This window comes from Suricata suricatta, chromosome 5, assembly GCF_006229205.1.
Source record: "Suricata suricatta isolate VVHF042 chromosome 5, meerkat_22Aug2017_6uvM2_HiC, whole genome shotgun sequence".
Classification (NCBI taxonomy): Eukaryota; Metazoa; Chordata; class Mammalia; order Carnivora; family Herpestidae; genus Suricata; species Suricata suricatta.
In genome coordinates this window covers 29,622,431-29,646,617 of record NC_043704.1, presented here as the reverse complement: position 1 = coordinate 29,646,617, position 24,187 = coordinate 29,622,431, and the positions used below count along the sequence as shown (strand labels likewise).

At 35.2% G+C, this 24,187-nt stretch overlaps 1 long non-coding RNA gene across 8 annotated transcripts in view; it reads left to right on the top strand.

Annotated features, from left to right (window-relative positions):
• The window catches only part of LOC115291615, a 101,537-nt gene that overhangs the window by 53,502 nt on the left and 23,848 nt on the right, over nt 1-24,187 (top strand). For 4 of the 8 annotated variants that reach the window (XR_003908580.1, XR_003908584.1, XR_003908579.1 and 1 more), the window contains one exon: nt 1,060-1,123. This is a non-coding gene — a long non-coding RNA (uncharacterized LOC115291615). Of the gene's footprint in view, nt 1-1,059; nt 1,124-1,450; nt 1,493-4,037; nt 4,137-7,344; nt 7,507-19,095; nt 19,201-24,187 lie in introns of all 8 variants that reach the window. The other 4 variants (XR_003908583.1, XR_003908585.1, XR_003908586.1 and 1 more) reach the window with 4 other exon arrangements.

Here is a 24,187-nt window from a genome sequence, read left to right as displayed (position 1 = left end):
ATGAAATCACCTAATTTTACCTGCGCCATTTCTTTTTATGCTTAGGCAAGACACTTGCCTTAGCAGGTTGCTCAAAGTTCACACATTTGTACCTTTGAATAGCTTTCAAAAAGAAGGCTGTCATTCCCTCTTTGGAAAAGAAAAATTGCCTTCTAACAAGTGGGAAGTTTGATATTCCTGGGAGACCACCAGTCTTCTCACACGTGACATTACTCCCATTATCAACTGGGACTCTTACAGACTTTACCCGAAGCACAGTGTGGTGGAAGACTAATTAGCAGCCAGAAGACTAGCTTTGATATTCTCTCTGCTCTTCGCTAGCTGCTGAAATTGGACTAGCGCTTAACCTTTTAGGCGCCCTCTTCCTCTGCCATTTAAGGCAAGAATGAAGAACTGTGTGATCTTACGGGTCTCTTTCAGTTCAAAAGGCAAACGTATAACAGGCTTAAAATACTTAGCTTTGGTATGAATTTAGAAAGGACAGCAATTGAAACACTTTAAATCTTTTTCATTTTGATGTACTTTTTAATGTTGATTTAAATAACCATTTTCTCTCCTCTGAGATTTTTAACCTATAGTTGGTCCTGTCCTTATTTCTCCTGACAAGATACTTGGAGAACCGTGCATAGGATGTGAAGATGGAAAATGTTGATCTGAGTTTCAGTCACCTTTGCTCTCCACGCTAGCATTTCCCAGAAAACTGATGTCCACAGTTTTATTTCTTGCAGCAAATGGCTTGGCCACAGCGTTTGTACAATTTCTCTCTCTCCCTCTCTCTCTTTTTTTTTTCTCAACACAGCACCTTCTCAGTTCGCATAAACTCTGTGTTAATTATTTTGGCTGTTAGCTGAGAAAGAAAAAAAGCTCACATTTGCTAAATCAAGAAAGACGAAGTGGATTCAGAAGTGCTCTCTCTACAGAATGCCTTACACTCTGGAGCTAATGCAGACTCTCTCTTTGCTTCAATGTGTTGCTCACAAATATCAATTAATCATTTTTCTTCATTAGCTTACGTCCCCTCAGTAGTATAATGCATTTGACTCTCCTTTTGCCTTCCAGGAGAGTGGGATGCTATAAACCCAAGCTGACACTATCATCCAAAGGCCTCCAGCAGTTTCTAGAGGTGAGGAAAGAGATAATTAATGCTAGTCTCCTCTACTGAAGGATATAAATGTTAGAGGGGGCAGTGTTTTTTTTTATTATCCTATAAAAACTTTGGGTTGTATGTGGCTCATAGTGAGAGCGGTGGGGAAATCATCCAGTTGAAGACTCGAATCCTTCTGTTGGTTTCACACTGTTCCCTAGATAAACTTTTCTGTGGCCTTTAGAGAAGGACCAGAGGCCAATTCTAAGACACGCACAGCTGACAGAGAAATATAAATGTGGGGGCAAAAGAGAGGTTCTGCATGAGCTCCTTCCCTCTAACTACCTGAGGAATGTGTATTTTTAGGTTCAGAAGAGAGAGTTAAACTGCCATTCCACGTCCTAGTTGGTAAGCATTAGTTTCAATAGTCAGAACCCTCTGGCTCCATGTATGAAAAGGAATTGAGTTAGTTTACACATAGGAGTTGCTTCTAAGGGTTGGGGGTGGGGGGAGGGGACTGGGATTTTATAAGGACCCAAGGCATTATCTCCCAGAGCATCTGCTTCCTCCTCTCATGTTGCACACTGGCTTTTGTTATTCAGTCAACGCTGTGGGGAAGATAGACACCTCATAGCTCCTAGGATCACACTGTCTTATTTCAAAACAATAACAACAACTAACAGACCATGCTAAGGTGAGGGTCTTTAGCCTCAAGTCTTAAGGTCTCAGCTCATGTCCTTGAATTAACTGTGGCTAGGGGGTTTCCTGAGGAAGCACATCCCTGGCTGCCGGGACATCCTGCCACCACTTTGCCTCCACCACCACTGAATCAGGGAAGCCAGTCAAGTATAATTACCTGTTAGATTTTTGACCATTGCTAAAAGCCTGAGCTTTTGTAGTCACACCTATGAAAGTAAAACCCAATATGTGTTTTCACTTGACCAGCTTTCTATGTCCTTGTCAAGAGGGGCTTTTCCATTGTCCAAATAGAAAGCATGGTCCAAAGCTGAGGCCAAGATCCTTTTCTATTACTATTTCTTTGAATTTTAAGTACCAATTATTGACCTCCCACTGTGGAAGAAGAGAATTTTGTTCTCTTTGACACCCAACAGCTCTGTCACACCAGCATTGGTGCCTAGCTTCCTCACCCCACACAGCATCCTCCCACACCACCTTTCCTATGCCTGCCATACAGTTATATCAGAGCCCTGGATAAAACAGTAATGACTGTGTTTGTTACTGTGACCATGTAAATGTGATTTATGACAGAACAATGTAAAATATTGCGCTAGACAAAATGGGCTAATCTACCTCACAATAACGAACAATGCCAGAACCACAGGGGCTTTTGTTCATATAGAGTCCACTGCAGGAGCCAGTGCCCATCTCCCCCAACCTTGGGCAGTTTTCCCTGAATGCATTGACCTAGAAGTCCAGACTGCCCTCATCTTGCACTGTACCAGCTCAACAGCATCCTCTACGGTGAAAGAGGGAGAATGGAGTGGGTTAGATTAGAAATGATTATAGGCCACTCCTACTCACATTTCATCTACTCACATTTAATCTACTTTAGATTAGAAATGATTATAGGCCACTTCTACTCACATTTCATTGGCCCTGATTGGTCATATGGCCTTGTCTAATTGCAAGGATTTTAAGGATGTGGAATTCTCAAGAAAGAAAAAAGAATGGAATATTTGTGATGCCTACTGCATTTGAGATTGCTTTTTTTAATTTTTAAAACTTTCTGAAATTCATATTATACTTGTTTTGTTATTCTGTATGCTTATATATAGGATGTGCCACTTTTGCCTTCTTGACAGTATCTCTCCTTTAGCATTTTGACCAGCTCCAAATGGTATGGTTTTCTGTATATCAGTTTTACAATTGTTTTCCTGGAATTCTTTTCACCTGCCATTTGAGTTGCTCTGTAATATTCTTCTTTTTTGGTTTATGGCCTCATTCCATGGAACATGTCTTCCAGTCATTACCTGAGAAAGGGTAAATTAGAAATACAATGTTAAATAACTTGTATGCCTAAAAATGTCTTTATTTTACTTCATTTTATTGATAATTTGGTTAAACATGCAAATCTAGTTTGGGATAATTTCTTACAATTTTAAAGGCATTATAATTTTGTTGTTTTCTTGTACCTAGTGCTTCTGTGGAGAAGGATGTAAACAATTTTTATTCCAGTTTTTTATGTCATCTTTTTTCCATCTGTAATTCTTATAGAATCGTGTCTTCTTCCCTAGTACTCTGAAATTCCATGGTGATAGGTAATGTGTGCATCTGTTTTCCATTGTTTGGGTCATTCAGTGGATCCCTTTAAGTGGAATCTTAGATCTTTCAATTCAGAACATTTTACCTAAAACATTTTCTTAAATTTAGTTCTTTTTTCTTTCTCTATTAGGATTTTGGTATCTTTTTGGTGAATACTATATCTCCTATTCTGGTCCTCTAATTTTCTTATCTTTTTAATTTTATATCTAGTTTTAAAAGTATTTCCCTGTAACGTTTTTATTAATTTTTAATTTCTATGTTAATATTAAAAGATTTTAAGGTCTCTTTCTTGTTCTTTGATTATTTCCTTTCTAGAATTGACTCTTATTTCATGCATAAAATAGCTCCTCCTTTTTCTCTGACATTATTAACAATATTTTTTTCCTCTCTCCCAGAATAAATTGTTTCCTGTATGTTATTTTCCAACGTTGGCTTGTTTGCACTTATCTTTCATATTAGGGACTTTTCTCAGATGTCTAGTGATTTTTGGATGTATGCTTATACATACAGGTTGGGCACTAAAACTTACTGGAATGTTTGTATATGTATATGTGTGTGTATGTGTGCTTGTGATTTAATGGTAGGCTTTATTTTAAGGTTTCATATTAGGCTATCTCACTGAGGATCTCAAGTAAAATGTCTGGATCTTTTTTTCTTGTGACTGGATCAGATTCTCCAGATAAAAACATTTCTGGTTTGAATGGACAAGGCCTGCTGCCAGCATCCTCAGAGTTAGGAGAGATAAAGAACTGGGGATTTCAGTATAAAGGTATAAACCTTTACTTCGATTCTTTGTTTTCAGTATGGATTATCTTATTTTGGATGCTTTATTTCAGGAGCTAAGTGCAAGGCAACTAGAACACCTTTACCAAATGGTAGGAATAAATACTGGTAAAACTGTAGGGCAATATGACATTATCTACTAAAACTTATAATTTGGAAAGTTCACTTCTAGAAATATACAGTAGAAATACATATACAGCCATAGCAAAAAAGGCATTTAAAAGAATGCTCATATCGGTATTATTTTCAATTATTTCAAACTGGAAACAACCTAATGTCTATCATATGAAAAATTTTATAAATATGTTGTTAGTACTCATTTATTAGGATAACCAGCGTATAACTATGATACAGCAATGAAAGATGCAGATTGTTTCTGCATACAGCAGGGATCAACCTCACAAAAAGAGTTATAGTGAACAAAAAAAGTCTAATAGGGAATAATATATGTTGTATGATTCCATTTAGAGAAAGTTTACAAGGAGGCAAATTAATCTCTGGCATTAGACATCAGGCCAGTGATTGCCTGGGGAGAGGAGGAGATGAGTGGATGATTGGATTGAGTAGAAAGTGAGATTTCAGGTGGTGTCAGTGTTCTGTGCCTTGACCTGAATGGGGATTTCATGAGTGTGTACACGTTTTGCTAATTTATCAAGTTGTACGTGGATCTTTACACTTTTACAAATACATGCATCAATTAAAAATTTTCAGAAGAAACTGACCTGCTTAAAATAAGTCCCATTCTGTCCAATATACATGAACCAACCCAATCTCTAAGTTGTTATATTTCTGTAAGAACAGTATTGATGGTTTTTATTTGTATGGTATCCAGCAATTTTCAGATAAATCATCTCATTTACCTTCAGGGCATCATAATGAAATAATGAACAGGTAATTTTAGACTTGTCGAAAAAAATAGAATAACTCAGACAGCCGTCCTTGGTCATTTGTGGCAAACAACGTTTCTTGCTTCCTTCCTTGTGTCAGAGTTGGGATGGGAACCAACCCCAGGCTAGTCACTCTCCACACAACTTTCTTTCACTCTACTTACTTGACTCCATAGCCTGTAACCTTGAGACTTTGGTGGACAGATTTTATTCTTATGTTTCATACCCTAGTGAGTCTTCTTCTGTCATAGCTATCCTAAAGAACCAGTCCTAGCAACTTACTAGTGACTTATGAATTAATTATGTTTTCTTTTTTTAAGTTTATTTATTTATTTTGAGAGAGACAGAGACAGTGCTAGCAGAAGAGGGGCAGAGAGAGGGGGAAAGAGAATACTAAGCAGGCTCCACACTGTCAGTGCAGAGCTCAAATCTGGGCTTGATCGGATGCTTAACCAATTGAGCCACCCAGGTGCCCCTGAGTCATCTCTGTTTTAAAAGGAGCCTTCCTGGGCAAATTTTCTCACCCACAGGTGAGATGAGACAGCATGGCAGTTTGATTAATGGGGTAGAGGGGTAAGGGGGGAGGAAGGGGAAGTCCTTTGTTTCTTGCAATGTTATCTTCAGATACATGGCCTTAATTATCATCTTGTATAATACCTAATAAATATGCTTATGTATAGACTCAGGTTTGTTTGAAGGGAACCAATCCTCTACCAATGAATGCATTTATTACTTAGAATTCTAGAAGTTCCCCACCTCTCCTGTGCTAAAAGCACAAAGTACACATAGGGTGAGAGATATGGAAAGAGGTCAAATATAGAGGCCTGTTGCTCTAGTTATCCTGCCGCAGGTATCCATGGATGTTAATACATTATCCTGCAGTTTACATTTACGTTCAAGTACTTGATAGGAGGTGATAGTAGATAGAGCAGAGAGAATACCCGTCATAATTTGGAATGAGATTGGGAATGTTTAGGAAGTGGGATGAGAGAGGGCAGGTAGAAATGAGGAGGAAGGGAGACCACATAATATGTAAGACCTGAGGTTTTTATTCCTGTAAATAACTAAGTTTATATTCCTGTAAATAAACTAGAGTCTATATTCAGAGGAAAAACTCATATAAATATCAGAAGGCAAGGGCTATTGCCTTTTTTCTTCTGTTGTAAGTTCTTCATTTATCAAGCTCCACATTGTTCTTTTGTGGGTTTTCCCCCCCTTTAAGACTTTTCTTGAGAGGCGCCTGGATGGCTCAGTTGGTTAAGTGTCCGGCTTCGACTCAGGTCATGATCTCATGGTTCGCGGGTTCAAGCCCGCGTCAGGCTCTATGCTGACAGCTAGTTTAGAGCCTGAAGCCTGCTTCAGATTCTGTGTCTCCTCTCTCTGACCCTCCCTTACTCACACTGTCTCTCTCTGTATGTCAAAAATAAATAAAAAACATTAAAAAATTAAAAAAAAAAGACTTTCCTTGATTCCTGTAATCTAATGTCTTCATGCAGATGATATCTCCTTGCTCTGGCAGGATTTGCTCTGTAATCTTGAGAGAAACCTGAATTTAACCATATTTCTGAACTAGGAATTCTTAAGAGAGGGATATAAAGACAACTAGGCAATGAATTAAGATGATTAAAACAAAGAGATGTGTAGTTAGACACTCATTTGCTTTGTTTATGTTGTTCTATCCCTCATCAAAAACTGTTTGGAAATCATGGTTCTATAAAAGAAAAGTGAACTAACAGTTTTATAATGCTTTCTAAATTTTGTAAACATGGAAGACTTTTCAATGGAAATTCAACATAGTTTATAACATTCAGACCAAATGCCCAAGTGGCTCAGTCAGATTAATAACATAATCAGGAAAATAGTCCATAAACTAAGAATGCATCCCACTTTAAAATAGAATCTGAACTTTATGTTATTTACAGCATAGTTTTAACTGCTTTAATATGGGACATTTTTCCCATTCGGGACACTTCCCAATCAGCCTTACTGCTCTGAAAGAAGCCATTATATTTTTTTTGGGTAAATCGTGTTTAAGCAGAGTGCGTTTATTCCCAAATATACATTGATTCATAACACTGTCTTTTTAGTCTGACTAAATGTGAATTTTTCATATTTAGTCCTAGATTATGACATAAAGATGTAACTTAACCTTTTCTTTTTTCCCCCGCTTTCAACTCTTCTCCCTCATTAAGTTACAGGAAGGCAGTTAATTATAATTTGTAAACAGTGATCATAGTGATTCAAAACATGAAAAATTCAAACCACTCAATTCATTTTTGATTCCAACACAAATCAATTTTATTTTAGTATCATCTTTAGAAACTGGAAAGTGAAGAGGGAAAGAAGAAGCTTTTGAGTCAGACCTACCCTCTGCCCAGGCCTGCAGCTCCAGAATCTTCCCTTCCCTGACTGTGTCCAGTAAGACAGTGGGCTTTGTGCTTAATTCAGGACAAGAAAACAGGGGAAAAGGTGGGAGAATGAACTCTGTTCTGTTTGGCCTATAAACTGCCGCAGGTAAAATCAATGAGAAAAAATAGATATGTTTATCTTTTAAAAAGTATTTTTAGTGTAAAAATAATACATGTTCACATACATAATACTGAAAAGTTTTTTAAAGAAAACAAAATATCTTTAATCCCATGGCTTAGAGAACTCCTATTAATATTTTTTCAACTTCTGTGTAGGTTTTTCTTATGTGTACATACATACAGTATATAATTAATGTAGAGGCCGCCTTTAGGCAACAAGCTTGAGCAATGGAAACTTGATTAGGGCAAAAGTGCCCAAAGTGATCCCGACCTCATGACTGAATACAAACCATCCCATTAGGTGACCCACCTCAAAATATCCATAAATCCTGGCTGACCAATGGACTACTTACAGCCAAGCAGGAAGAATTCCACGTGTCCTCATATCTTCTCACCTCCCCCTTTAAACACAGTCCCCACCCATTGCCTCTTTGCAGACTTTCTCCTTTGCTGATCTGCCTGCTGCTCTCTTGTGGTACATCCAGTGTATTTAATAAACATCTATCTCTTTTGTCCTGCCTATAGCACTGGCTTTCAGCTGACAGGGTCACCCCACATTTGGGGGCCCCCATCCACTCGAAACACTGTAATAGGTATGTGTGTATTTCATATACATATATATGTGTATATATATCCCCATATGCACACAAATATACATTTATACAGCTGTGCATTTTATTTTATAATTTTAATATGCTAATGATAAATGGTGAATAATAAATAATAAATGATAAATGATTCCAATGCCATTATAAAATGATAAATAATAAATGATAAATGATTCCAATTCCGTTATAAACAATCTTCCCCCCAAAAGCAAACAAATAAGCTAACCATTTCTCCGTTGCATATTTTAGGTTTACCCATTCACCTATGTTGTCTCTACTCAGTGTTGAGGATACAATTTTTTGCCCTGGAAAGCAATCAAATTAATAGAGAGTGTAAACAGACAATTTCCTGAGAGTGATACATGCTGTAGAAGAAGAATGCCCAAAATTATATGGGAGCACACAGCAGGCTATTGAATCATAGTGAGGATATCTGGGACATTCTTTCAGAAAAGGTTAGTATTTAAGCTAAGTCTTAAAGGTTGATGAAGAATTTTAGTAAAAGGAGTGGTCCTAGATATGGGGAGCAAGGGGGTGTGAGCCAGTTTGAAAGGTATGAGAGCAAAGCACATTGGAAAAATTAAAAGCAATCTTCCATCACAAGAGGATAAGGTAATGAGGTAGGAGTGGTGGAGTGATGAATGATGAAGCTGGAGAATTAGGTAGAAGCAGATAATTAAAAATCAGTCTAAATGTTTGACTTTCTTTTAGATAAAGTACTTGAGAGCCAGGGAAGGATTTTCAGCAGGGGAGTAGTGTAATCAGATTTGTGTTATAGGGTACAGTCTGGGGAATGGATTGGAGGACATCAAGTATGGAGTTACTGAGATTAGTTGGAATTTTGATGGTATGAATTTCGAAAAAAGAGATAATTACATGTCCTGAGGCTGAGGCAGTGGGCATAAAGGGGACGGAGTGAGCTTGGAGAGTCATGTTTTGTCATTGCTGCGAGAGGAAAGGTAAATGATCATTATGGATTTCTTTTTTTTTTCCTTTTCCTTTTCGAATTTCTAATTGGAATCTGGGTAGATGATGGAGCACTGGTAGAGAATAAAGTTTTGGAAAGAAGGTAGCGAATTAATTTTGAATAGGCTGAGTTGGAAATTCATGTGAGACGTTGAAAGTAAATCATTGAATGGAAGGGCTGGGCTGAAAAACTAGGTTGGATAGAATCACTGAGGTGAGTGAAAATATTCTTTTGGTTATTTTGGATATAAAACTGGGAGTGGAATTGCTGAGTCATGTTGTAAGTCTGCATTTAACTCTATGGGACCTCTGTTTGAAGAACTGCCAAAATGTTTTCTGAACATTTCACATTCTTACTGCAATGCATAAGGGTTCCAATTTCTCCACGTTCTTAACATTCGTTATAATCTGTCTTTTTGATTCTAACCATCCCAGTCAGTGTGAAGTAGTATTTCAGTGTGGTTTTGATTTTCATTTCTCTCTTCACTAATGATATTGAGCATGTTCTCATATGTTTTGGGACCATGCATATATCTCCTTTGGAGAAATGTTTGTTCAAATCCTTTACCCATTTTTTAAATTGGGTTATTTGGTTTTATAATGTTGAGTTGTAAGATTTCTTCATATCTTATGGATACAAATCCATTACCAGATATATGATTTGTAAGTGTTTTCCCCCAATCTGTGGATTGTCTTTATATTTTCTTGATGGTATCCTAAAAAAAGATTTTTAATTTTTATGAGAATATTTATCTATTTTTCATTTCATACTTGTGCTTTTGTATCATCTAAAAAAACTATTGCCTAATCCAAGGTCAGGAAAAGTTTAACCTTACATTTTCTTCTAAGAGTTTTATAGATTTAGCTTTTGCATTTTCATCTATGATTTTCCTTGAACTAATTTTTCTATACTGTTTAAGTTTATTCTTTGAATACAGATATCTAGTTTCCTCAGTAGCATTTGCTAAAAATATTATTTTTTTCTCACTGTATTATCTTGGCATGCTTGTTGAAAACCAAGTGGCCATAAATGTTAAGGTTTATTTTTGGATTCTCAATACTATTTCTGGTGATCCATAATGTAACCTTATGTGAGTATTAGGAATCAGGAAGTATGAATACTCCAGATTTATTTTTTTTTTCAGTATTGTTTTGACTATTCTGCATCCTTTGCCTTTCTGTAGGATTTTTAAGATTAGTGTGTCTGTTTCTGCAAAACGGCAGGAGAAATATTGTTATAGTTGCATTGGATGTGTAAATCACTGAGGTGAGTTCTGTCATCTTAACCGTGTTGTCTTCTAATCCATGAACACTCGTATCTTTCCATTTATTTAGATCTTCAATCTTTCAGTTATGTTTTGTGGTTTTCAGTGTATATATCTTATGCTTTTTTATTTTAAAAAATTAACTCCTAAGTATTTTATTATTTTTCATGCATTTTACAAAAAGAATGGGTTTTTTTTTTAATTTCCTTTTGGGATTGGTCACTACTATTGTAAAGGAATGCAGTTGCTTTTTTAATATTAATCTTATCTCCTTCTACTTTACCAAACTCATTTATTAGTTCTATTTTTTCAAATATGGATTTCTGAGGCTTTTCTATGTACAAGATCATGTTGTTCCAAACTGTTATAATTTTGCTTATTTTTTTTCCAAACTTCTTTACCTTCTTTTTCTTACCTAATGACCCTGGCTCAAGCTTCTAGTAAATGTTGAGTAGAAAGAACAAAAACAAACATCTTTGTGTTTTTTCTGATCAGAGAGAGAAGGCATTCATTATTTTAGCTTTAACTATGATGTTAGCTCTGATATTTTTATATGTATTCCTTATCATATTAAGGAAGTTCCTCTCTGTTTCCAGCTTAATAAATGTTTTTATCATGAAAGAGTGTTGGGTTTTATAAAATACTTTTTCTGCATCTGTTGAGATTATAGAGATGATTTTTTTTTTATTCTATTAACGTGGTATATTACATGAATGGCTTTTTTTAAATGTCAAAACACGCTTGCATCCTTGTGATAAATCCCACTTGGTCCTCATTTATAATCCTTTCTATATGTTGTTGTATTTGTTTTGCTAGTATTTTGTTGAGGGTTACCACCTCTATATTCATAAAGAATATTGACTTGTAGTTTTCTTTTCCTTATAGTATTTTTAACCTTTTGTATCAGAATAATTCCAGCTTTACAGAATGAGTTGAAAAGTATTCCATTCTTCTATTTTGGGGACATTTTCAAAATATTCATGTTAATTATTCTTCTTTAAGTGTGTGATAGAACGTACTGGTGAAGCTCTCTGGTTGTGTGCTTTTTTTGTGGGAAAGTTTTGTTGTAATTGTTGATTTTTTTTTTCAAAGAACCAACTTTAAATTTGCTGATTTGAGGGAACATAGATTACTCAATCAGTTAAGCATCCAACTTCAGTTCAGCTCATGATTTCATGTTTTGGAGGTTTGAGCCCCATGTCGGGCTTTGTGCTCACAGCTCAGATCCGGGAGCCTGCTTTGAATTCTGTGTCTCCGTTTCTATCTGCCCCTCCCATGCTCACTCTCTCTCTTCATCTCTTAAAAATAAATAAGTTAAAAAATTTAAGTTTTTCAACCTTTTTGTTACTTTCTATTCTCTGTTTTATTTATTTCTGCCTCAATCTTTATTATTTTTCTCCTTCAGCCTGCTTTGGGTTTACTCTTCTTAGTTTCTTAAAGTGGAAAGATAAATTATTACTTTGAGATCATTCTTCCTTTTCAATAAAGGCATTTGCCCTATCAAATGTTTCACTCTAAACATGGTTTTGTTGTATACACTAAACCTTGGCATGTTGTATTTTCACTTGCATTCATCTCAAAGCATTTAATAATTCCCCTGGTGACTTTTTCTTTCACCCATTGATTATATAGAAGTATATTGTTTAGTTTCCACATAGTTTTGAATTCCTCAACTTTCTATTGGTTTCTAAATTCATTCCATTATGATCAGAGAGCATACTTTGTATTATTGCAAATTTCCAACTTAGTAAGAATTGTTTATCATGTAGCTATATACTCAAGAATGTTCCGTCTGCCCTTTAAAAAAAAATGTGTATTCTTCTGTTTATGTGAAGTGTTGTATAGATTTTTGTTAGGCCTACTTAGCCTATTGTGTTATTGAAATCTTCTATTTAGTGAATGATCTTTTGCCTAGTTGTTTAAATGTCACTTTTTCTATCTCTTTATTAACAAAATTTAACATAAAATCTATTTGGTCTGAGATTTAAAAAGCCAGTTTAATTCTCTTGCTTAACTGTTTGCATATCGTTTCCTGTCCTTTTACTTTCATCCTATTTCTGCTTTTGAACTGGAAGTGTGTCTCATGTCAATAGTATGCTGTTGAATCCTGTTTTCTAAAAATCCATTCTGCCAAATTCTGTTTTTTATTTTTTATTAATTTCATTTTTTACTAAGTTTCCTATTTTAATTCCAGTATAGTTAATGTACAGTGTTATATTAGTATCAGGTGTAAAATACAGTGATTTAACAATTCTGCCCCTTACTCAGTGCTCATCATAAGTGCACTCTTAATCCCCAGCACCTATTCACTCCATCTTCCTACCTGCCTCCCTGTTGGTAACTGTAAGTTTGTTCTCTGCAGTGAGTTTGTGTCTTGGTTTGTCTCTCTCTCTCTCTCTTTTTCTTTGCTTGTTTTGTTTATTAAATTCCATATATAAGTACAATCATATGGTATTTGTCTTTCTCTGACCTTTTTCACATAACATTGTATTCTCTAGTTCCATCTATGTTGTTGCAACTGACAAGATTTCATTCTTTTAATGGCTGAATATATGCCATTTCCTTTTGATGCATTCATCTACTGATGAACACTTGGACCAATTCCATAATTTGGCTATTGTAAATAATGCTGCAGTAAACATAGGAATGCACATATCCCATTGAATTAGTGTGTTTGTATTTTGGGAGCACATACCCAGTAGTGATATTACTGGATAATAGGGTAGTTCTGTTTTTAACTTTTTGAGGAACCCTCCATACTGTTTTCCAGAGTTGCATTCCCACTGACAGTGGAAGAGGGTTCCCTTTTCTCCACATCTTTGTCAGCTCCCTATTGTTTCTTGTATTGTTGATTTTAGCAATTCTGGCAGGGGTGAAATGATACCTCATTGTGGTTTTTATTTGCTTTTCCCTGATGATGAGTGATGTTAAACATCTTTTCATGTGTCTATCTGCATGTCTTCTTTGTTTATGTCTTCTACCCATTTTTAGTTGGGTTATATGTTTTTTGTGATGAGGTGTATCAGCTCTTTATGTACTTTGATTACTAATACTTTATCAAATATTTTTTTGTGGACATCTTCTCTCATTCAGTAGGATTGCCTTTTCACAGAGTTGATTGTTTCCTTGGCTGTGCAGACCTTTTTATTTTCATGGAGTCCCAATAGTTTATATTTGCTTTTGTTTCCATTGCGTCAGGAGACATATCTAGAAAAATGTTGCTATTGCCGATGACAGAGAAATTACTACCTGTGCTCTCTTCTAAGAGTTTTACATTTGGGTCTTTAATCCATTTTGAGTTTATATTTGTGTATGGTGAAAGAATGTGGTCCAGTTTCATTCTTTTGCATGTAGCTGTCCAGTTTTCCCAATACCATCTATTGAAGAGACTTTTTCCCACTGAATATTCTTTCTTCCTTTGTTGAAGATTAATTGACCATATAATTATGTGTTTATTTCCTGGTTTTGTATTCTATCCCATTGATCTATGTGTCTGTTTTTGTGTTAGTACCATGCTTTTTGATTACTACAACTTTGTAATATAACTTTTCCAGTTTTGTTTCTTTTTTTCAAGATTACTTTGGCTATTTGAGGTCTTTGGTGATTCTATACAAATTTTAGTATGTGTTGCCGAATCAAGCACTTTATACAAATTATAGTATTGTTCTATGAAAAATAGATATTTTTCTGTTGACATTTTTTAGGGATTGCACTATATGTCTAGATTGCTTTGTGAGTGTAGGCATTTTAACAATATCTGTTTTTTCAATCCATGAGCATGGAATATATTTCCATTTCTTTGTGTGTTGTCTTTGGTTTCTTTAATCAGTGTTTTTTTTTTTTTACTCTTCAGAGTACAGGTCTTTCACCTCCTTGATTAAGTTTATTCCTAGGTATTTTATTATTTTTGGTTCAATTGTAAATGAGACTTTTTTAAATTTCTCTTTCTGCTGCTTCATTATTAGTATATAGAAGTAGAACAGACTTCTGCACATTGACTTTGTATCCATTTGATTTGCAAATTTAGCAAATCATTTATCAGTTCTAGTAGTTTTTGATTGACTTGTTCAGGTTTTCTATATATAGTATCATGTCATCTCCAAATAATAAAAATTTTACTTCTTTCTTAACAATTTGGATGTCTTTTAGTTTTTTTTTTTTTTTTTTGCTTGTTTGTTTGATTGCTGTGGCATTAGTACTAGAACTTCTAGTACTATATTGAATAAAAGTAGTGAGAGAGAACGCCTTTGTCTTGTTTCTGAGCTTAGGGGAAACCTCTCAGTTTTTTCCCCTATTCAGTACAGTGCTCACTGTGGACTTTTCATATAAGGCCTTTCCTCTAAACTTACTTTGTTGAGGTTTCTACCAAATTCTGTCTTTTAATTGGAGTATTTAAACTATTTACATTTAACTTAATTACTGGTAAGGTAGGATTTCTGTATGCTAGTGTCTTTGTGTTTATTTATTTGTGCTTCTCATAGCCTGAAACACTCCCTTAGTATTACTTATAAAGCAGGTCTGCCAGCAATATATTATTTCAGTTTATGAATACTGAGAATGTCTTTATTTCTTCATTTTGGCAGTATAATTTTCCTGAACATAAAATTATAGAGAATATTGGTCAATAGTGTTTTTCTTTCAGAACCCTGAACTTGTCATACTACTTCCTTCTAGAATCCATGGTTTCTCATGAGAAACTAGCTGTTGATCTTTGAGGAACTTTGTACATTATAAGATACTTTTATTTTGCTACTCTCAAGATTTTCTCTTTTTCTTGGTTTTTGACAATTTTATTCTAGTTTATCTAGGAATGAATCTCTTTGAGTTTATCCTACTTGAAATTTATGTTGCTTCTTGGGTGTGCATATTCATGTTTTTTTCTTAATCAATTTGGAAAGTTTCTGGCCTCAGTTTCATCAAATAGTTTTTTGTTTGTTTGTTTTTGTGTTTTGTTTTGTTTTTACCTTCTCTCTCTTCTTTCTTCTTCTGGAACATTCATGATGTGTATATTGGTATGCTTGTTTGTATCACACAGTCTCTGAGGCTCTGTTAATTTTTCTTCATTAGCTGCCTTTCAGTTCTTCAGCCTGAATAATCTAAGTTGATCTGTCTGCCATTTCAAATCTGCTTTAAATCTCTGTAATTATTTTTTTTTCATTTCAGTGTTTATACTTATCTCTAGAATTTTTATTTGATTCTTTTTTAAAACACTTTTTCCTTTTATTTATATTCTCTATTTGTTTAGATACACTTCTTAAATTTTCTTTAATTCTTTAGACATGGTTTTATTTAGTTCTTAGCACATATTTATAAGAGCTGTTTTAATGTCTTTGTCTACTAAGTCCAGTATCTGAGCTCCTTGAAGACCGTTTCTTTTCACTGATTTTTTCCCCTTTTTATCGTCTATAACTTCCTGTTTCCTTGCATGTGTTATAGTTCCCCCATGCCTCATTCTTGAAAACTAGATCTTTCCAACTCTGGAAATTAGCTCTTTCCTCCCACTCCCACGTCCTTTGTGGTTTTATTGTTTGTTGTTGATTTTGTTATTATGGATCTTTGTTTGCTTATTGAGTTTCCTGAAAAAAATTCTATAGAGTCTGAATTCTTTGTCTTGTATAAAACTCAACATCTTTTCTGAGTTACTGTAGTGGTAGACATTATGTAGACATAAATTTCCTTGAATATACTGAACCCATAATTCTTCCAACTTTGTTGAGGGATTTGTGTATGTTTGGGAGGAATACTTCAATACTCCGGTAGACAGTTTAAAACACTACTATAGCCTTCACTTCTTGCTTGTGCAGACTCAAAGTCATCTACATATGGGAAATTAGAGTCTGCTCAGTGTCTTTCCTGAGCATCTGCACTTTCCTGCAATTCATATGCCCTTTTTGATTTCCAGGAATATGTCAAATATTTTCAACATCCCACATAAAAATTTCATTCTCCGGTTTTCCTTTATAACATTTTAGTAAGTTTCTTACTTAGCCCAACAGGTATTGCTACCTCAGGCACCTGCATTTTTAAACAGTTGATAATTGATTTTCTTTTGACAAATGCTTTAGGGACAGGGCTGTTCACAGAGTGAGCTGAGTCAAGTTTGATTCAGCAATCACCCAGCTTAAAAAAAAATAATAAGTGCTGAGAATGGAAATACCAGACAGGTAAATAGTAACAATTCTCTAGGGATGGAATTTGGGGGGTAACTCCAAACCTATTTCGTTTGTTCCAGTGGCTGCTAAGTTGCTGTTTTTCACAGTTAATAAAATTAAGTAGCTTTTGGTTTTCAGGCTACCATAGAAATTGGGAGCTGGGGGTAGGTATAGAATAAGTCAAAATGTCACCAAACTTTGTTTTTACCAAGCTTCAACTATTTTTCTAGAATAAATGCTTCTTATATTTTTGCAAACTTTTGATTACTTTCCAGACTTCTGAAAAAGTTTGTCTATTTTTACTAATATTCTCATTTCTTTTGTGGAAAAGTGGATATATGGAAGTCTTTACTCTGCCTTTTAAAGGTTTTCTATTATAATTTTAAAAGCTCCTTATAGATAATTTCTAATGTTCAAAGTCAAAACCCACTTATTTTTAGAGAAAGGTTCAAGAGCCAGATTATAGAAAACACAAGCATTAAAGAGAAGGAAAAAAATGATGAGCTTATGAATGAGTCAGATAGGGATTGGTTCAGTGATGGATGGGGATTATAAAAAACAAAAGAGAAAGGAGTTTTAGGAAGAGAATAGTCAAAGCTGTTGAATGCTGCCCACATAGTTAAGAAAATGGCTTGAAAACTACTGATTTGAATGATCTACTAAGAGGTCACTGTGATCTTTGTTAGAACAATTGCAGTGGGGTGGCAAGGCAGAATCTTAACTGCAGTAATTTGTGACATAAACAGGAGGTAAAAAAGAGAAAACAATTTTAGAATGAAGAGACTGGACTGTGAGCAGAAGGAGAGATAATAGAGGCCAGTAGCTAGAATAGAATGTGAAGTCAAAAAAGTTGCTTTGTCCCAGGAATCATTTTAACTGCTTTACTCATTATTCGCATTTTTTTCTTTTGGTCTCGATTCTAGACCATAGGGCCATCACTAGTGGCTTATATTTGGGGATAAGAAAAGTGACTTTTCTTCCATTGTATGGGAAAGAAATGTGGCCTTATATAGGTAAATTGTGCCTCTAAACAGATTTTCAGTGAAACTGTATGACTATGGCATTGTGGGGGGCAGTGGACTAGAATATATATAAAGTCGAAGAAAACTGAGTTGAAATCCCAGCTCCATCACTTAACTGGTGCTAGCTGCATAATTACTTGGCTCTTTCAGCCTCACTTTTCTCATGTGGATACTAATACTAATCTTTTGAGATTGTTGTGTGGATTAATTTAGATAATACATATGTTTTACAGTAAAGAAGAGTATATTCTATAAGGATGAAAAAGTTAGCCTTTTAATCTCAGTTTTCTCACTTATACCATAAAAGAGTTATATAATCTCCATGCTGCCTTTCAGCTCTAACCAAATGAGTCTCCAATATCTTTTCATTCAGTACTATTCTGAATGAAACCTCTATTCTGGATGGGGTAGATATTTGGAATTGGTTAGTGACTTAAACCATTCTGTGTTATAGTTTCTATTAGAAAGGACATTTAGAATTCCAATGGATTGACGTACAAGTAAATTTGAGGGATAGCTTTGCTGAGCTGGGGTGTACTTTTAAATAGATGAGCTCATTGCAGGACATATGATAGAGAACACTCAGCAAAGTGTATTTTAGATCCTTTAGAAATGAGCTGAGATATACATCTGGCATGATATCAGATCCCAAAGTTATCATATAGGTATTTTGGAAGTCCCTGGATTGATTGTTTTACTTAAAATATTTGTATTTGTGAATGTTTTTAACTGCTAGTTTTGGGTGTTGAGGAAACTTTGAAACAATAAGCCACATGAAGAAGAAAGGCAGGCTTGAAACCAACCAGATAGTGTTCAGGGAAAGAAGTAAATGGTGAAGTGAGAGTGAGTCAATGTATGTAGGAGGACTGGGGAGACCAACAGAGCGAAATAAGAGCAGGATTCGTTAAGGGACTCAGAGACATAAGGAAAAGAGAAACTAGAGGCTAATTGAGACTGAACTGGACCAGAACAAGAAGAACAAAACAAAAATGATTTGTCTCCTCAGAGACTGACTTTTTTTCCCTAACAATGCGCTCAGCTTGTTTTGCTGAGTTCACTGATGTACATTGGTAGAATATTATTTGGGTAGACATAGAGTGAGTGCCTCTCATTTCTGGCAAGAATTAAAACTTGCTCATTTTCTATTAGCAAATTAGTGCTTTAAAGATTAAGGAAATATGTTCTGTGACTTCAAAGATGAAATGACTACAAAATAAGAATGCAGAAGATCAGTGCCATATTTATTTTAATTTTATTAAAAACCATTTTCCATGAAACTTAATACACAGTGCTTTAACCATGATTTCTTTCTGAATTGTGAAAAATTGTACTTTGGTTCTTTTTTTTCTTCCTCTGTTTATTCTTCTCAGTTGACTGTAAGATAACTTTATTTTTAAAATTAAATATGGTGGGAAGATTTTGCTTTGGAAGTGTCTCAGTTTCACACTACTTCTTCAGATGACTGGAATGGTCCAGGGTGACCTGTGGATCCCACATCTATATTGTCTACTTTACAGGAGGGTTCATATCCATTCAAGACACTTTGCTCCCATGTGACTTTTGGCAAAAGAGGATAACTGGATGGCCCCTCGTCTAAGTGGACTCTTTGGATAAGACTACTGGTGAGCAGTGGTTTTGTAGGCAGCTGGGCAACACTGCAGCCCTAGAGATCTTCCTCAGCAACTTGCAAATGAAACTCACATTATGAAAGATTTCTCCAATGGCAGACATCTTAAATTTGGCAAAGTATACTAACAGGGCATATCTCAGGAAGATTTAAGGCAAGCTGGTTGCTGTGCCAGCCAAGGGGCCTGCTCTGCTAGTTGAAAGGCAAGCACATCCTTCCCTGTCAGCTTGCAATGAGATGCTTCTCAAAGGGACAGCAGATCTACCATGCATGTTTGCTGTAAGGTCCTCTATTACCTTACCTTTGTAATTATCATCAGGTGGTGATGAGCCCTGGCAAAGGTGTAAGTCTTAAATGTGGAGATCCAGGAGCCTAATCAAATTGCAATGCATAGAATATCTCTTTCTTCTTGGTGTCTCACCTCCTTTCAACCAAGTGTTACTGGTTTGAGGAAAACTACAGCACAACCCTTTGCCAATAATTGTGATTCATTTTCATTTTGCTAATCAAAATGTGTTTTGGAAGGTTCTGATAGTGTTCAAGACATCTTAAAGGAGGTGTGACTTTTCTCTAAATTGACTGGCATAATTTACGTGCATTTGTGGCAATGATTTATAAAGCCTCCTTTGGCTTACAAATTCTCTTATTCTGGATTAGCATCCTCATAGATTCCTATAGATTCTCATCAGGATTCTACAAGGCAAACATTATATTGCTGATAATTTCTATTTTGTTGTTACTTTGGGTCAATGATATCCCAACTAGCAATTCTACTTTTTTCTTACTTAGGGACCATATGTTATTGTATAATATATGTATGTGTAACACAGATTTCAGAGGATTTGTATGGATAAAGAACTTAATTTTTCTTGATGAGGAATAACGTCAGTCAGCAAAGTTATGTTAAATACTCTACTTGACCCAGTGCCCTGTGTTGTTCCTATGGTGAAGCAGAATGCTATGAAGGAAAGATAACTGGACTTCATTCCAGAATATCTCAGTGCAAATCTGAACTCTTTTCATTTGTGAATAGGTGCCATCATGGATGGACCTCTATTCCTCTAGGCCTCCGATCTCTTCTACACTATCATGGCATTGGAATAGACCCTTGCCAGGTCTTCTCCATATCTGATATCTGTGATTCCTTGAAGACAAGAGTCCCTCTCTTAAGGAAGTAGCCATTAGTATTTAAGTATTAAGTATATAGCTTTGTAAAAATCATTCTTTATGACACTCAAGTGACTAATATATAGGAACTACTTTCTCCTAGGATGTCACCCCTGTCTTGTATTGTTGAAAATATTTGAAATTTGGGGGAATTTGGGAAAAAAAAAGGCTATATTCACATCAATCCCACATTCATGGATCCAGGGTTACAATAGGAATGGCTTCTTTTGGTTTGAGGAATATTATAACCACTGAGATACTTGTGTCTGATAGATTCATTCAGCCTTTAATATATGCCTCCTTTGTATTATTTTATTATATATAAACGCTGACTGCTCAAACAGATGATAATTCCTTGAAGGTCTCGGAATATATTTAGGGTTCTAAAGTCTCGCTAGCCCCTACCATTTAACATTTAGCCCCACAACTAATCACTTACTATGTTATATGACAATTTTTGTGTATGATAATGTTTATGGAAAAAATATATAGCTTAAGGATTTCCTTTTAGTCACTGAAATGTAAACAGTTTTCCAGAAAAATCAATGAAAAGGGAATGTAGAAATGAGTAACTTGGTCTGTGGGAAACTGAAATTCACTCCAGGGTGATTAGTGGTTATTCAGTTTTTAATTGACAATACCTCTCATAAATAATATTGCATACAATTAAGTAGTTGCTACTTCAAAAATAGCTTACCTTGTATATGGTTATATGGTAGGTTTCTGTCTAGTCTCTCCCTCCCACCGCCCAAAATCTATAAATTGAGGACCAGAGTGTCTCAGTTTAGAAGGCAAATATCCTCCTAATCTCACAATACTCAAGGGTGTCTCACTTTGAACTCTACAGCTATTACTTTGTCCTGTTGGCTTGGCACTATGACGCATCTCGTGTTCCAAGATTCTGTTGCTATGATACTTTTTGATACTTGTCCTGCTTCCTCAGCTAGACTGGGAACTTGTTGAGAGAAAACACCATGTATCTATCCAACAACCTGGTATCCCAAAGTGTTTAACAGACTTTTCCTTATCTGAAAACGGTTCAACTCATATTTGCTGGAATCCTATAGATAGGGCAAGAGACACATTTCGCATTGCAAGCTCACAATAAAATCAACAAACATTTATCTAGTTATCAAACTTCCTAATTCATGAAAAAAAAAACCTTACTGCATAAACAGCTATTTTTCTATTTTAGAATTTAACTGTTCTAAATTTTTGTTATTCTGTTTCTCTTATATCAGAAGATATATTTAGGTCTTTTAGAGTTTAGTCTGGGATCTTTTATAGGAATTAGGTATTTCAAGATTTAAAATACCTTTAATTCATCTAAAATAACAATTTATTGGATAACTGAGTTTTTTTTATCAACATGCAGTACAGATTAAAATTTTAGGTGACTTTCTAATTATTGAACAAAGATAGTTTGTTTTTATTAATGTAAATTTATGTGCTATCTGATTCCTGTTTCAAAAATGCACTAGTAAAGAGTCCTTAAATTTACATACTTTGCCTAGATTTTAAAGAGTTTTGGGGCTTTGTTCAGAGGAAAACTATCCTAGACCTCTTAAAGCATAGTAAATAAAACATTTATAAAGGCAGTATAAAAGCTAAATTTCTAGGAAAATTTACATAAATCACAGTTCCCAGAGTCCTTTTTAAGATTCAGGGTAAGAAAGTAATTTCTCTCATTAAACTTCTTTGGTGTGAATATGATAGTTCAATATTTCATAAATATTTAATGAATTATTATTTCCTACAACTTATGAGTATTTGGACAATTGAAAGAAGTGTTTGAAGTATGAGTATATGTCTGGCTGTGTGGAGAAATGGGTGATTATAAATGCTTGACACTGTGTGTCTTTCAAAAAATGGGGAAAAATAATTTTGAAGTTTTAGAGAGGGCAGGAAGGATGTTTGGTAAGATTCTTTATGGTATAAATTTGAAAAAGCCTGGGAATGCTTCTTCATTCTTAATTTTTTTAACATTTATTTATTTTTGAGAGAGAGAGAGAGAGAGAGAGAGCACAGACTGTAAGTGGGGGAGGGACAGAGAGTGACAGGGAGACACAGAATCCAAAACAGGCTCCAGGCTCTGAACTGTCAGCATAGACCCCAATGCAGGGCTTGAACTCACAAACCATGAAATCATGACCTGAGCCGAAGTTGGGCACTTAACCAACCTAAGCCACCCAGGCACCCCTTCATTCTTAATTCTTACAGTATTATTATCAAAGATAATATCACTAATACAAACAATGGACCTGACAGGTAAAATATTGCAGAAGTCACGCTAGGTGCCTTACTTGTTCAAGCTTGTTTAAGATACAACTCTACAATGTAAGCACTAACATTTCTTTTATACTGGAATAAACTAGAATAACTTGAAGCAAATAAGTGCTGAAACTAAGTCTTATTCCAAATCTCTCACATTCCAATATCTATGCTTTTAAACTGCATCATGTTCATTTCCTGTGTTGAAGAAAAGTTATTTTTCTTTTTACTATCTAAAATATAGGTAGTTCTTTGCATACTGCTTCTGGCACTGTCTCACACAGGAGCTTCCAATAACTGCCAGTCACATGGTGACAATTATGCTTGATTAAGCAGATCCAGTAAGTACTTGATCGACTTTTTCCCATAAATGCTGACATTTTGCAGCCAAAGGGAAAAGAACACTTGCCATTATTCTAAGCACTCTGGCCATCTCCCTTTGTCCCTCCCAGTAACACCACACAGAGTTCCCTGAGAACAATGTCCCCAGATCCTTAGACTCAGTCCAGATTCCAAGGTTTCTATAATGTACTTCCTTGGGTAATCTGAATTATTGAGGTCTGTAAGTCCTATAAGCTGACTGGTGACAATTTGTGAGATTTGAAAGGGATGTTTGACAAAGTGTCATTGTTGCTATTGGTCATTCTATCCTTGATAATTCACTGCTATAAATTTTGAAGTCTTTACAATGTCCCAGAATCCTCTAAAATACATAATAAAGAGTGCTTTAGAAATTATAAATTCAAATAAAAAAGAAAGAAAATTCTAAATTCATGTAATTATGAGAATGTAAACAACTCTATGAGATAATACCATAGCTATTGGCTAGCACATCAATGTATAGTCCACTGAAAAGCTGACTTTAGTCATTGTTCTCAAAAGGTGTTTCAGAATCACTCAGTGAGCTAGAAACTGTTCTCTGTCCTATGCTCCCTGCCTCAGACTAGTGTACTATCAAACATAGAGTGTTAGGGTAATAATAAGTGTCTTACGACATTAAAGTTTAATTTTCTGTGGCACTCTAATGGGGGTCAAGTGGCATGAAGAACCTGAATGGCTCTCCTCCGAAAATGATTCAAGGATTCAGCCTTTTACTATAGTGGGCCCCTTGGTTCAGGGTTCACTGTTTCCAAGTATACATATAAAGGAATGGGAAAGCACAGTAAAGAATAAGGGAAATACAGTGAAGTGAGAACATGAACTTCAAAGGATATCTTAGGGGCCAGGTTCTAACTTTGGCCAGAACTGTTTACACAGACCCAACCGAATGCAAGAGGGCAGACAACATATCCAAGAGGCTAATAGATACAGTTCAGTGAACATATAGCCTTTCTTTTCCTGCTACATAGAGTATGTAAGTCTGTATAAAGTATAGAAAAGAGAAATCAAGTAAGTGTAAACATTTTGATCATAACAGAATTTTAATTAATGGGTGCCCAATAACACCTTTATGGTTAATATAGGCCTGTGCAGAAAAACATATATGAACTTAATGTGACTTTTAGACTAGTTATTCTCATTTCTATAATCCATAGTATGGTCCT